Source organism: Acipenser ruthenus, chromosome 44 (genome assembly GCF_902713425.1).
Source record: "Acipenser ruthenus chromosome 44, fAciRut3.2 maternal haplotype, whole genome shotgun sequence".
Taxonomy (NCBI): domain Eukaryota; kingdom Metazoa; phylum Chordata; class Actinopteri; order Acipenseriformes; family Acipenseridae; genus Acipenser; species Acipenser ruthenus.
In genome coordinates, this window is record NC_081232.1 from 5716499 (window position 1) to 5726368 (window position 9870).

Genomic DNA, 9870 nt, shown 5'->3' on the forward strand with positions numbered 1-9870 from the left:
AAAGGAAATTTTGGAGGAATCACCCCCAGCTCACTAAACATAAAAGTCATGAAAGCAGAAATGCAATCGCCTGCGGCCACACCACCTTGAATAAGCCTGATCTCAGAAGCTAAGCAATGTTGGGCTTGGTTAGTACTTGGATGGGAGACCACCTGGGAATATCAAGTGCTGCAGGCATTACATTTTACAATTGAAATGTGTGGAGGACAAAAGGAAATTTTGGAGGAATCACCCCCAGCTCACTAAACATAAAAGTCATGAAAGCAGAAATGCAATCGCCTGCGGCCACACCACCTTGAATAAGCCTGATCTCGTCTGATCTCAGAAGCTAAGCAATGTTGGGCTTGGTTAGTACTTGGATGGGAGACCACCTGGGAATATCAAGTGCTGCAGGCATTACATTTTACAATTGAAATGTGTGGACAAAAGGAAATTTTGGAGGAATCACCCCCAGCTCACTAAACATAAAAGTCATGAAAGCAGAAATGCAATCGCCTGCGGCCACACCACCTTGAATAAGCCTGATCTCGTCAGATCTCAGAAGCTAAGCAATGTTGGGCTTGGTTAGTACTTGGATGGGAGACCACCTGGGAATATCAAGTGCTGCAGGCATTACATTTTACAATTGAAATGTGTGGAGGACAAAAGGAAATTTTGGAGGAATCACCCCCAGCTCACTAAACATAAAAGTCATGAAAGCAGAAATGCAATCGCCTGCGGCCACACCACCTTGAATAAGCCTGATCTCAGAAGCTAAGCAATGTTGGGCTTGGTTAGTACTTGGATGGGAGACCACCTGGGAATATCAAGTGCTGCAGGCATTACATTTTACAATTGAAATGTGTGGAGGACAAAAGGAAATTTTGGAGGAATCACCCCCAGCTCACTAAACATAAAAGTCATGAAAGCAGAAATGCAATCGCCTGCGGCCACACCACCTTGAATAAGCCTGATCTCAGAAGCTAAGCAATGTTGGGCTTGGTTAGTACTTGGATGGGAGACCACCTGGGAATATCAAGTGCTGCAGGCATTACATTTTAGTAATTACATTTTACAATTGAAATGTGTGGAGGACAAAAGGAAATTTTGGAGGAATCACCCCCAGCTCACTAAACATAAAAGTCATGAAAGCAGAAATGCAATCGCCTGCGGCCACACCACCTTGAATAAGCCTGATCTCAGAAGCTAAGCAATGTTGGGCTTGGTTAGTACTTGGATGGGAGACCACCTGGGAATATCAAGTGCTGCAGGCATTACATTTTACAATTGAAATGTGTGGAGGACAAAAGGAAATTTTGGAGGAATCACCCCCAGCTCACTAAACATAAAAGTCATGAAAGCAGAAATGCAATCGCCTGTGGCCACACCACCTTGAATAAGCCTGATCTCGTCTGATCTCAGAAGCTAAGCAATGTTGGGCTTGGTTAGTACTTGGATGGGAGACCACCTGGGAATATCAAGTGCTGCAGGCATTACATTTTACAATTGAAATGTGTGGAGGACAAAAGGAAATTTTGGAGGAATCACCCCCAGCTCACTAAACATAAAAGTCATGAAAGCAGAAATGCAATCGCCTGCGGCCACACCACCTTGAATAAGCCTGATCTCGTCTGATCTCAGAAGCTAAGCAATGTTGGGCTTGGTTAGTACTTGGATGGGAGACCACCTGGGAATATCAAGTGCTGCAGGCATTACATTTTACAATTGAAATGTGTGGAGGACAAAAGGAAATTTTGGAGGAATCACCCCCAGCTCACTAAACATAAAAGTCATGAAAGCAGAAAAGCAATCGCCTGCGGCCACACCACCTTGAATAAGCCTGATCTCGTCTGATCTCAGAAGCTAAGCAATGTTGGGCTTGGTTAGTACTTGGATGGGAGACCACCTGGGAATATCAAGTGCTGCAGGCATTACATTTTAGTAATTACATTTTACAATTGAAATGTGTGGAGGACAAAAGGAAATTTTGGAGGAATCACCCCCAGCTCACTAAACATAAAAGTCATGAAAGCTGAACTGCAATCGCCTGCGGCCACACCACCTTGAATAAGCCTGATCTCGTCTGATCTCCGAAGCTAAGCAATGTTGGGCTTGGTTAGTACTTGGATGGGAGACCACCTGGGAATATCAAGTGCTGCAGGCATTACATTTTTGTAATTACATTTTACAATTGAAATGTGTGGAGGACAAAAGGAAATTTTGGAGGAATCACCCCCAGCTCACTAAACATAAAAGTCATGAAAGCAGAAATGCAATCGCCTGCGGCCACACCACCTTGAATAAGCCTGATCTCGTCTGATCTCAGAAGCTAAGCAATGTTGGGCTTGGTTAGTACTTGGATGGGAGACCACCTGGGAATATCAAGTGCTGCAGGCATTACATTTTACAATTGAAATGTGTGGAGGACAAAAGGAAATTTTGGAGGAATCACCCCCAGCTCACTAAACATAAAAGTCATGAAAGCAGAAATGCAATCGCCTGCGGCCACACCACCTTGAATAAGCCTGATCTCGTCTGATCTCAGAAGCTAAGCAATGTTGGGCTTGATTAGTACTTGGATGGGAGACCACCTGGGAATATCAAGTGCTGCAGGCATTACATTTTTGTAATTACATTTTACAATTGAAATGTGTGGAGGACAAAAGGAAATTTTGGAGGAATCACCCCCAGCTCACTAAACATAAAAGTCATGAAAGCAGAAATGCAATCGCCTGCGGCCACACCACCTTGAATAAGCCTGATCTCGTCTGATCTCAGAAGCTAAGCAATGTTGGGCTTGGTTAGTACTTGGATGGGAGACCACCTGGGAATATCAAGTGCTGCAGGCATTACATTTTTGTAATTACATTTTACAATTGAAATGTGTGGAGGACAAAAGGAAATTTTGGAGGAATCACCCCCAGCTCACTAAACATAAAAGTCATGAAAGCAGAAATGCAATCGCCTGCGGCCACACCACCTTGAATAAGCCTGATCTCGTCTGATCTCAGAAGCTAAGCAATGTTGGGCTTGGTTAGTACTTGGATGGGAGACCACCTGGGAATATCAAGTGCTGCAGGCATTACATTTTACAATTGAAATGTGTGGAGGACAAAAGGAAATTTTGGAGGAATCACCCCCAGCTCACTAAACATAAAAGTCATGAAAGCAGAAATGCAATCGCCTGCGGCCACACCACCTTGAATAAGCCTGATCTCGTCTGATCTCAGAAGCTAAGCAATGTTGGGCTTGGTTAGTACTTGGATGGGAGACCACCTGGGAATATCAAGTGCTGCAGGCATTACATTTTACAATTGAAATGTGTGGAGGACAAAAGGAAATTTGGGAGGAATCACCCCCAGCTCACTAAACATAAAAGTCATGAAAGCAGAAATGCAATCGCCTGCGGCCACACCACCTTGAAAAAGCCTGATCTCGTCTGATCTCAGAAGCTAAGCAATGTTGGGCTTGGTTAGTACTTGGATGGGAGACCACCTGGGAATATCAAGTGCTGCAGGCATTACATTTTACAATTGAAATGTGTGGAGGACAAAAGGAAATTTTGGAGGAATCACCCCCAGCTCACTAAACATAAAAGTCATGAAAGCAGAAAAGCAATCGCCTGCGGCCACACCACCTTGAATAAGCCTGATCTCGTCTGATCTCAGAAGCTAAGCAATGTTGGGCTTGGTTAGTACTTGGATGGGAGACCACCTGGGAATATCAAGTGCTGCAGGCATTACATTTTAGTAATTACATTTTACAATTGAAATGTGTGGAGGACAAAAGGAAATTTTGGAGGAATCACCCCCAGCTCACTAAACATAAAAGTCATGAAAGCTGAACTGCAATCGCCTGCGGCCACACCACCTTGAATAAGCCTGATCTCGTCTGATCTCAGAAGCTAAGCAATGTTGGGCTTGGTTAGTACTTGGATGGGAGACCACCTGGGAATATCAAGTGCTGCAGGCATTACATTTTTGTAATTACATTTTACAATTGAAATGTGTGGAGGACAAAAGGAAATTTTGGAGGAATCACCCCCAGCTCACTAAACATAAAAGTCATGAAAGCAGAAATGCAATCGCCTGCGGCCACACCACCTTGAATAAGCCTGATCTCGTCTGATCTCAGAAGCTAAGCAATGTTGGGCTTGGTTAGTACTTGGATGGGAGACCACCTGGGAATATCAAGTGCTGCAGGCATTACATTTTTGTAATTACATTTTACAATTGAAATGTGTGGAGGACAAAAGGAAATTTTGGAGGAATCACCCCCAGCTCACTAAACATAAAAGTCATGAAAGCAGAAATGCATTCGCCTGCGGCCACACCACCTTGAATAAGCCTGATCTCGTCTGATCTCAGAAGCTAAGCAATGTTGGGCTTGGTTAGTACTTGGATGGGAGACCACCTGGGAATATCAAGTGCTGCAGGCATTACATTTTACAATTGAAATGTGTGGAGGACAAAAGGAAATTTTGGAGGAATCACCCCCAGCTCACTAAACATAAAAGTCATGAAAGCAGAAATGCAATCGCCTGCGGCCACACCACCTTGAATAAACCTGATCTCGTCTGATCTCAGAAGCTAAGCAATGTTGGGCTTGGTTAGTACTTGGATGGGAGACCACCTGGGAATATCAAGTGCTGCAGGCATTACATTTTTGTAATTACATTTTACAATTGAAATGTGTGGAGGACAAAAGGAAATTTTGGAGGAATCACCCCCAGCTCACTAAACATAAAAGTCATGAAAGCAGAAATGCAATCGCCTGCGGCCACACCACCTTGAATAAGCCTGATCTCGTCTGATCTCAGAAGCTAAGCAATGTTGGGCTTGGTTAGTACTTGGATGGGAGACCACCTGGGAATATCAAGTGCTGCAGGCATTACATTTTTGTAATTACATTTTACAATTGAAATGTGTGGAGGACAAAAGGAAATTTTGGAGGAATCACCCCCAGCTCACTAAACATAAAAGTCATGAAAGCAGAAATGCAATCGCCTGCGGCCACACCACCTTGAATAAGCCTGATCTCGTCTGATCTCAGAAGCTAAGCAATGTTGGGCTTGGTTAGTACTTGGATGGGAGACCACCTGGGAATATCAAGTGCTGCAGGCATTACATTTTACAATTGAAATGTGTGGAGGACAAAAGGAAATTTTGGAGGAATCACCCCCAGCTCACTAAACATAAAAGTCATGAAAGCAGAAATGCAATCGCCTGCGGCCACACCACCTTGAATAAACCTGATCTCGTCTGATCTCAGAAGCTAAGCAATGTTGGGCTTGGTTAGTACTTGGATGGGAGACCACCTGGGAATATCAAGTGCTGCAGGCATTACATTTTTGTAATTACATTTTACAATTGAAATGTGTGGAGGACAAAAGGAAATTTTGGAGGAATCACCCCCAGCTCACTAAACATAAAAGTCATGAAAGCAGAAATGCAATCGCCTGCGGCCACACCACCTTGAATAAGCCTGATCTCGTCTGATCTCAGAAGCTAAGCAATGTTGGGCTTGGTTAGTACTTGGATGGGAGACCACCTGGGAATATCAAGTGCTGCAGGCATTACATTTTACAATTGAAATGTGTGGAGGACAAAAGGAAATTTTGGAGGAATCACCCCCAGCTCACTAAACATAAAAGTCATGAAAGCAGAAATGCAATCGCCTGCGGCCACACCACCTTGAATAAGCCTGATCTCGTCTGATCTCAGAAGCTAAGCAATGTTGGGCTTGGTTAGTACTTGGATGGGAGACCACCTGGGAATATCAAGTGCTGCAGGCATTACATTTTACAATTGAAATGTGTGGAGGACAAAAGGAAATTTTGGAGGAATCACCCCCAGCTCACTAAACATAAAAGTCATGAAAGCAGAAATGCAATCGCCTGCGGCCACACCACCTTGAATAAGCCTGATCTCGTCTGATCTCAGAAGCTAAGCAATGTTGGGCTTGGTTAGTACTTGGATGGGAGACCACCTGGGAATATCAAGTGCTGCAGGCATTACATTTTACAATTGAAATGTGTGGAGGACAAAAGGAAATTTTGGAGGAATCACCCCCAGCTCACTAAACATAAAAGTCATGAAAGCAGAAATGCAATCGCCTGCGGCCACACCACCTTGAATAAGCCTGATCTCGTCTGATCTCAGAAGCTAAACAATGTTGGGCTTGGTTAGTAGTTGGATGGGAGACCACCTGGGAATATCAAGTGCTGCAGGCATTACATTTTTGTAATTACATTTTACAATTGAAATGTGTGGAGGACAAAAGGAAATTTTGGAGGAATCACCCCCAGCTCACTAAACATAAAAGTCATGAAAGCAGAAATGCAATCGCCTGCGGCCACACCACCTTGAATAAGCCTGATCTCGTCTGATCTCAGAAGCTAAGCAATGTTGGGCTTGGTTAGTACTTGGATGGGAGACCACCTGGGAATATCAAGTGCTGCAGGCATTACATTTTTGTAATTACATTTTACAATTGAAATGTGTGGAGGACAAAAGGAAATTTTGGAGGAATCACCCCCAGCTCACTAAACATAAAAGTCATGAAAGCAGAAATGCAATCGCCTGCGGCCACACCACCTTGAATAAGCCTGATCTTGTCTGATCTCAGAAGCTAAGCAATGTTGGGCTTGGTTAGTACTTGGATGGGAGACCACCTGGGAATATCAATTGCTGCAGGCATTACATTTTACAATTGAAATGTGTGGAGGACAAAAGGAAATTTTGGAGGAATCACCCCCAGCTCACTAAACATAAAAGTCATGAAAGCAGCAATGCAATCGCCTGCGGCCACACCACCTTGAATAAGCCTGATCTCATCTGATCTCAGAAGCTAAACAATGTTGGGCTTCGTTAGTAGTTGGATGGGAGACCACCTGGGAATATCAAGTGCTGCAGGCATTACATTTTTGTAATTACATTTTACAATTGAAATGTGTGGAGGACAAAAGGAAATTTTGGAGGAATCACCCCCAGCTCACTAAACATAAAAGTCATGAAAGCAGAAATGCAATCGCCTGCGGCCACACCACCTTGAATAAGCCTGATCTCGTCTGATCTCAGAAGCTAAGCAATGTTGGGCTTGGTTAGTACTTGGATGGGAGACCACCTGGGAATATCAAGTGCTGCAGGCATTACATTTTTGTAATTACATTTTACAATTGAAATGTGTGGAGGACAAAAGGAAATTTTGGAGGAATCACCCCCAGCTCACTAAACATAAAAGTCATGAAAGCAGAAATGCAATCGCCTGCGGCCACACCACCTTGAATAAGCCTGATCTCGTCTGATCTCAGAAGCTAAGCAATGTTGGGCTTGGTTAGTACTTGGATGGGAGACCACCTGGGAATATCAAGTGCTGCAGGCATTACATTTTTGTAATTACATTTTACAATTGAAATGTGTGGAGGACAAAAGGAAATTTTGGAGGAATCACCCCCAGCTCACTAAACATAAAAGTCATGAAAGCAGAAATGCAATCGCCTGCGGCCACACCACCTTGAATAAGCCTGATCTCGTCTGATCTCAGAAGCTAAGCAATGTTGGGCTTGGTTAGTACTTGGATGGGAGACCACCTGGGAATATCAAGTGCTGCAGGCATTACATTTTACAATTGAAATGTGTGGAGGACAAAAGGAAATTTTGGAGGAATCACCCCCAGCTCACTAAACATAAAAGTCATTAAAGCAGAAATGCAATCGCCTGCGGCCACACCACCTTGAATAAGCCTGATCTCGTCTGATCTCAGAAGCTAAGCAATGTTGGGCTTGGTTAGTACTTGGATGGGAGACCACCTGGGAATATCAAGTGCTGCAGGCATTACATTTTTGTAATTACATTTTACAATTGAAATGTGTGGAGGACAAAAGGAAATTTTGGAGGAATCACCCCCAGCTCACTAAACATAAAAGTCATGAAAGCAGAAATGCAATCGCCTGCGGCCACACCACCTTGAATAAGCCTGATCTCGTCTGATCTCAGAAGCTAAGCAATGTTGGGCTTGGTTAGTACTTGGATGGGAGACCACCTGGGAATATCAAGTGCTGCAGGCATTACATTTTACAATTGAAATGTGTGGAGGACAAAAGGAAATTTTGGAGGAATCACCCCCAGCTCACTAAACATAAAAGTCATGAAAGCAGAAATGCAATCGCCTGCGGCCACTCCACCTTGAATAAGCCTGATCTCGTCTGATCTCAGAAGCTAAGCAATGTTGGGCTTGGTTAGTACTTGGATGGGAGACCACCTGGGAATATCAAGTGCTGCAGGCATTACATTTTTGTAATTACATTTTACAATTGAAATGTGTGGAGGACAAAAGGAAATTTTGGAGGAATCACCCCCAGCTCACTAAACATAAAAGTCATGAAAGCAGAAATGCAATCGCCTGCGGCCACACCACCTTGAATAAGCCTGATCTCGTCTGATCTCAGAAGCTAAGCAATGTTGGGCTTGGTTAGTACTTGGATGGGAGACCACCTGGGAATATCAAGTGCTGCAGGCATTACATTTTACAATTGAAATGTGTGGAGGACAAAAGGAAATTTTGGAGGAATCACCCCCAGCTCACTAAACATAAAACTCATGAAAGCAGAAATGCAATCGCCTGCGGCCACACCACCTTGAATAAGCCTGATCTCGTCTGATCTCAGAAGCTAAGCAATGTTGGGCTTGGTTAGTACTTGGATGGGAGACCACCTGGGAATATCAAGTGCTGCAGGCATTACATTTTACAATTGAAATGTGTGGAGGACAAAAGGAAATTTTGGAGGAATCACCCCCAGCTCACTAAACATAAAAGTCATGAAAGCAGCAATGCAATCGCCTGCGGCCACACCACCTTGAATAAGCCTGATCTCATCTGATCTCAGAAGCTAAACAATGTTGGGCTTGGTTAGTAGTTGGATGGGAGACCACCTGGGAATATCAAGTGCTGCAGGCATTACATTTTTGTAATTACATTTTACAATTGAAATGTGTGGAGGACAAAAGGAAATTTTGGAGGAATCACCCCCAGCTCACTAAACATAAAAGTCATGAAAGCAGAAATGCAATCGCCTGCGGCCACACCACCTTGAATAAGCCTGATCTCGTCTGATCTCAGAAGCTAAGCAATGTTGGGCTTGGTTAGTACTTGGATGGGAGACCACCTGGGAATATCAAGTGCTGCAGGCATTACATTTTTGTAATTACATTTTACAATTGAAATGTGTGGAGGACAAAAGGAAATTTTGGAGGAATCACCCCCAGCTCACTAAACATAAAAGTCATGAAAGCAGAAATGCAATCGCCTGCGGCCACACCACCTTGAATAAGCCTGATCTCGTCTGATCTCAGAAGCTAAGCAATGTTGGGCTTGGTTAGTACTTGGCTGGGAGACCACCTGGGAATATCAAGTGCTGCAGGCATTACATTTTTGTAATTACATTTTACAATTGAAATGTGTGGAGGACAAAAGGAAATTTTGGAGGAATCACCCCCAGCTCACTAAACATAAAAGTCATGAAAGCAGAAATGCAATCGCCTGCGGCCACACCACCTTGAATAAGCCTGATCTCGTCTGATCTCAGAAGCTAAGCAATGTTGGGCTTGGTTAGTACTTGGATGGGAGACCACCTGGGAATATCAAGTGCTGCAGGCATTACATTTTACAATTGAAATGTGTGGAGGACAAAAGGAAATTTTGGAGGAATCACCCCCAGCTCACTAAACATAAAAGTCATGAAAGCAGCAATGCAATCGCCTGCGGCCACACCACCTTGAATAAGCCTGATCTCATCTGATCTCAGAAGCTAAACAATGTTGGGCTTGGTTAGTAGTTGGATGGGAGACCACCTGGGAATATCAAGTGCTGCAGGCATTACATTTTTGTAAT

The 9870-nt window shown here is 43.7% G+C and overlaps 38 non-coding genes and 6 pseudogenes across 38 annotated transcripts; all 44 read left to right on the plus strand.

Annotated features, from left to right (window-relative positions):
• The first annotated feature begins 68 nt into the window (after positions 1 to 68).
• Positions 69 to 177, plus strand: LOC131715224 (5S ribosomal RNA; annotated as a pseudogene).
• Positions 178 to 277: 100 nt separating this feature from the next.
• Positions 278 to 396, plus strand: LOC131719898 (5S ribosomal RNA). The gene has a single exon (XR_009318797.1). It is a non-coding gene; the product is annotated as a 5S ribosomal RNA (ribosomal RNA).
• Positions 397 to 493: 97 nt separating this feature from the next.
• LOC131719138 (5S ribosomal RNA) lies at positions 494 to 612 on the plus strand. Its single transcript, XR_009318034.1, has one exon. It is a non-coding gene; the product is annotated as a 5S ribosomal RNA (ribosomal RNA).
• A 100-nt stretch (positions 613 to 712) lies between these two features.
• LOC131715226 (5S ribosomal RNA) lies at positions 713 to 821 on the plus strand (annotated as a pseudogene).
• Positions 822 to 921: 100 nt separating this feature from the next.
• On the plus strand, positions 922 to 1030 carry LOC131715227 (5S ribosomal RNA; annotated as a pseudogene).
• Positions 1031 to 1144: 114 nt separating this feature from the next.
• On the plus strand, positions 1145 to 1253 carry LOC131715228 (5S ribosomal RNA; annotated as a pseudogene).
• A 100-nt stretch (positions 1254 to 1353) lies between these two features.
• LOC131710165 (5S ribosomal RNA) lies at positions 1354 to 1472 on the plus strand. Its single transcript, XR_009312034.1, has one exon. It is a non-coding gene; the product is annotated as a 5S ribosomal RNA (ribosomal RNA).
• Positions 1473 to 1572: 100 nt separating this feature from the next.
• Positions 1573 to 1691, plus strand: LOC131719899 (5S ribosomal RNA). Its single transcript, XR_009318798.1, has one exon. It is a non-coding gene; the product is annotated as a 5S ribosomal RNA (ribosomal RNA).
• A 100-nt stretch (positions 1692 to 1791) lies between these two features.
• LOC131719900 (5S ribosomal RNA) lies at positions 1792 to 1910 on the plus strand. Its single transcript, XR_009318799.1, has one exon. It is a non-coding gene; the product is annotated as a 5S ribosomal RNA (ribosomal RNA).
• Positions 1911 to 2024: 114 nt separating this feature from the next.
• LOC131711794 (5S ribosomal RNA) lies at positions 2025 to 2143 on the plus strand. The gene has a single exon (XR_009313682.1). It is a non-coding gene; the product is annotated as a 5S ribosomal RNA (ribosomal RNA).
• Positions 2144 to 2257: 114 nt separating this feature from the next.
• LOC131719901 (5S ribosomal RNA) lies at positions 2258 to 2376 on the plus strand. The gene has a single exon (XR_009318800.1). It is a non-coding gene; the product is annotated as a 5S ribosomal RNA (ribosomal RNA).
• Positions 2377 to 2476: 100 nt separating this feature from the next.
• On the plus strand, positions 2477 to 2595 carry LOC131717145 (5S ribosomal RNA). The gene has a single exon (XR_009316030.1). It is a non-coding gene; the product is annotated as a 5S ribosomal RNA (ribosomal RNA).
• Positions 2596 to 2709: 114 nt separating this feature from the next.
• On the plus strand, positions 2710 to 2828 carry LOC131719902 (5S ribosomal RNA). The gene has a single exon (XR_009318801.1). It is a non-coding gene; the product is annotated as a 5S ribosomal RNA (ribosomal RNA).
• A 114-nt stretch (positions 2829 to 2942) lies between these two features.
• LOC131719903 (5S ribosomal RNA) lies at positions 2943 to 3061 on the plus strand. The gene has a single exon (XR_009318802.1). It is a non-coding gene; the product is annotated as a 5S ribosomal RNA (ribosomal RNA).
• A 100-nt stretch (positions 3062 to 3161) lies between these two features.
• On the plus strand, positions 3162 to 3280 carry LOC131719905 (5S ribosomal RNA). The gene has a single exon (XR_009318804.1). It is a non-coding gene; the product is annotated as a 5S ribosomal RNA (ribosomal RNA).
• A 100-nt stretch (positions 3281 to 3380) lies between these two features.
• LOC131718190 (5S ribosomal RNA) lies at positions 3381 to 3499 on the plus strand. Its single transcript, XR_009317087.1, has one exon. It is a non-coding gene; the product is annotated as a 5S ribosomal RNA (ribosomal RNA).
• A 100-nt stretch (positions 3500 to 3599) lies between these two features.
• LOC131719906 (5S ribosomal RNA) lies at positions 3600 to 3718 on the plus strand. Its single transcript, XR_009318805.1, has one exon. It is a non-coding gene; the product is annotated as a 5S ribosomal RNA (ribosomal RNA).
• Positions 3719 to 3832: 114 nt separating this feature from the next.
• LOC131719907 (5S ribosomal RNA) lies at positions 3833 to 3951 on the plus strand. Its single transcript, XR_009318806.1, has one exon. It is a non-coding gene; the product is annotated as a 5S ribosomal RNA (ribosomal RNA).
• A 114-nt stretch (positions 3952 to 4065) lies between these two features.
• LOC131719908 (5S ribosomal RNA) lies at positions 4066 to 4184 on the plus strand. The gene has a single exon (XR_009318807.1). It is a non-coding gene; the product is annotated as a 5S ribosomal RNA (ribosomal RNA).
• Positions 4185 to 4298: 114 nt separating this feature from the next.
• Positions 4299 to 4417, plus strand: LOC131719909 (5S ribosomal RNA). The gene has a single exon (XR_009318808.1). It is a non-coding gene; the product is annotated as a 5S ribosomal RNA (ribosomal RNA).
• A 100-nt stretch (positions 4418 to 4517) lies between these two features.
• LOC131712724 (5S ribosomal RNA) lies at positions 4518 to 4636 on the plus strand. Its single transcript, XR_009314615.1, has one exon. It is a non-coding gene; the product is annotated as a 5S ribosomal RNA (ribosomal RNA).
• Positions 4637 to 4750: 114 nt separating this feature from the next.
• LOC131719910 (5S ribosomal RNA) lies at positions 4751 to 4869 on the plus strand. Its single transcript, XR_009318809.1, has one exon. It is a non-coding gene; the product is annotated as a 5S ribosomal RNA (ribosomal RNA).
• Positions 4870 to 4983: 114 nt separating this feature from the next.
• On the plus strand, positions 4984 to 5102 carry LOC131719911 (5S ribosomal RNA). The gene has a single exon (XR_009318810.1). It is a non-coding gene; the product is annotated as a 5S ribosomal RNA (ribosomal RNA).
• A 100-nt stretch (positions 5103 to 5202) lies between these two features.
• On the plus strand, positions 5203 to 5321 carry LOC131712834 (5S ribosomal RNA). Its single transcript, XR_009314723.1, has one exon. It is a non-coding gene; the product is annotated as a 5S ribosomal RNA (ribosomal RNA).
• Positions 5322 to 5435: 114 nt separating this feature from the next.
• Positions 5436 to 5554, plus strand: LOC131719912 (5S ribosomal RNA). The gene has a single exon (XR_009318811.1). It is a non-coding gene; the product is annotated as a 5S ribosomal RNA (ribosomal RNA).
• A 100-nt stretch (positions 5555 to 5654) lies between these two features.
• LOC131719913 (5S ribosomal RNA) lies at positions 5655 to 5773 on the plus strand. Its single transcript, XR_009318812.1, has one exon. It is a non-coding gene; the product is annotated as a 5S ribosomal RNA (ribosomal RNA).
• A 100-nt stretch (positions 5774 to 5873) lies between these two features.
• Positions 5874 to 5992, plus strand: LOC131719914 (5S ribosomal RNA). The gene has a single exon (XR_009318813.1). It is a non-coding gene; the product is annotated as a 5S ribosomal RNA (ribosomal RNA).
• A 100-nt stretch (positions 5993 to 6092) lies between these two features.
• On the plus strand, positions 6093 to 6211 carry LOC131712280 (5S ribosomal RNA). Its single transcript, XR_009314173.1, has one exon. It is a non-coding gene; the product is annotated as a 5S ribosomal RNA (ribosomal RNA).
• Positions 6212 to 6325: 114 nt separating this feature from the next.
• LOC131719917 (5S ribosomal RNA) lies at positions 6326 to 6444 on the plus strand. The gene has a single exon (XR_009318815.1). It is a non-coding gene; the product is annotated as a 5S ribosomal RNA (ribosomal RNA).
• Positions 6445 to 6558: 114 nt separating this feature from the next.
• On the plus strand, positions 6559 to 6677 carry LOC131713790 (5S ribosomal RNA; annotated as a pseudogene).
• Positions 6678 to 6777: 100 nt separating this feature from the next.
• Positions 6778 to 6896, plus strand: LOC131713849 (5S ribosomal RNA; annotated as a pseudogene).
• A 114-nt stretch (positions 6897 to 7010) lies between these two features.
• Positions 7011 to 7129, plus strand: LOC131719918 (5S ribosomal RNA). The gene has a single exon (XR_009318816.1). It is a non-coding gene; the product is annotated as a 5S ribosomal RNA (ribosomal RNA).
• Positions 7130 to 7243: 114 nt separating this feature from the next.
• On the plus strand, positions 7244 to 7362 carry LOC131719919 (5S ribosomal RNA). Its single transcript, XR_009318817.1, has one exon. It is a non-coding gene; the product is annotated as a 5S ribosomal RNA (ribosomal RNA).
• A 114-nt stretch (positions 7363 to 7476) lies between these two features.
• On the plus strand, positions 7477 to 7595 carry LOC131719920 (5S ribosomal RNA). The gene has a single exon (XR_009318818.1). It is a non-coding gene; the product is annotated as a 5S ribosomal RNA (ribosomal RNA).
• Positions 7596 to 7695: 100 nt separating this feature from the next.
• LOC131719921 (5S ribosomal RNA) lies at positions 7696 to 7814 on the plus strand. Its single transcript, XR_009318819.1, has one exon. It is a non-coding gene; the product is annotated as a 5S ribosomal RNA (ribosomal RNA).
• A 114-nt stretch (positions 7815 to 7928) lies between these two features.
• LOC131719922 (5S ribosomal RNA) lies at positions 7929 to 8047 on the plus strand. Its single transcript, XR_009318820.1, has one exon. It is a non-coding gene; the product is annotated as a 5S ribosomal RNA (ribosomal RNA).
• A 100-nt stretch (positions 8048 to 8147) lies between these two features.
• LOC131710659 (5S ribosomal RNA) lies at positions 8148 to 8266 on the plus strand. Its single transcript, XR_009312541.1, has one exon. It is a non-coding gene; the product is annotated as a 5S ribosomal RNA (ribosomal RNA).
• Positions 8267 to 8380: 114 nt separating this feature from the next.
• Positions 8381 to 8499, plus strand: LOC131719923 (5S ribosomal RNA). Its single transcript, XR_009318821.1, has one exon. It is a non-coding gene; the product is annotated as a 5S ribosomal RNA (ribosomal RNA).
• Positions 8500 to 8599: 100 nt separating this feature from the next.
• On the plus strand, positions 8600 to 8718 carry LOC131719924 (5S ribosomal RNA). The gene has a single exon (XR_009318822.1). It is a non-coding gene; the product is annotated as a 5S ribosomal RNA (ribosomal RNA).
• Positions 8719 to 8818: 100 nt separating this feature from the next.
• LOC131711403 (5S ribosomal RNA) lies at positions 8819 to 8937 on the plus strand. Its single transcript, XR_009313286.1, has one exon. It is a non-coding gene; the product is annotated as a 5S ribosomal RNA (ribosomal RNA).
• Positions 8938 to 9051: 114 nt separating this feature from the next.
• On the plus strand, positions 9052 to 9170 carry LOC131719925 (5S ribosomal RNA). Its single transcript, XR_009318823.1, has one exon. It is a non-coding gene; the product is annotated as a 5S ribosomal RNA (ribosomal RNA).
• Positions 9171 to 9284: 114 nt separating this feature from the next.
• On the plus strand, positions 9285 to 9403 carry LOC131710294 (5S ribosomal RNA). The gene has a single exon (XR_009312166.1). It is a non-coding gene; the product is annotated as a 5S ribosomal RNA (ribosomal RNA).
• A 114-nt stretch (positions 9404 to 9517) lies between these two features.
• Positions 9518 to 9636, plus strand: LOC131719926 (5S ribosomal RNA). The gene has a single exon (XR_009318824.1). It is a non-coding gene; the product is annotated as a 5S ribosomal RNA (ribosomal RNA).
• Positions 9637 to 9736: 100 nt separating this feature from the next.
• LOC131711404 (5S ribosomal RNA) lies at positions 9737 to 9855 on the plus strand. The gene has a single exon (XR_009313287.1). It is a non-coding gene; the product is annotated as a 5S ribosomal RNA (ribosomal RNA).
• The last annotated feature ends 15 nt before the right edge of the window (positions 9856 to 9870 follow it).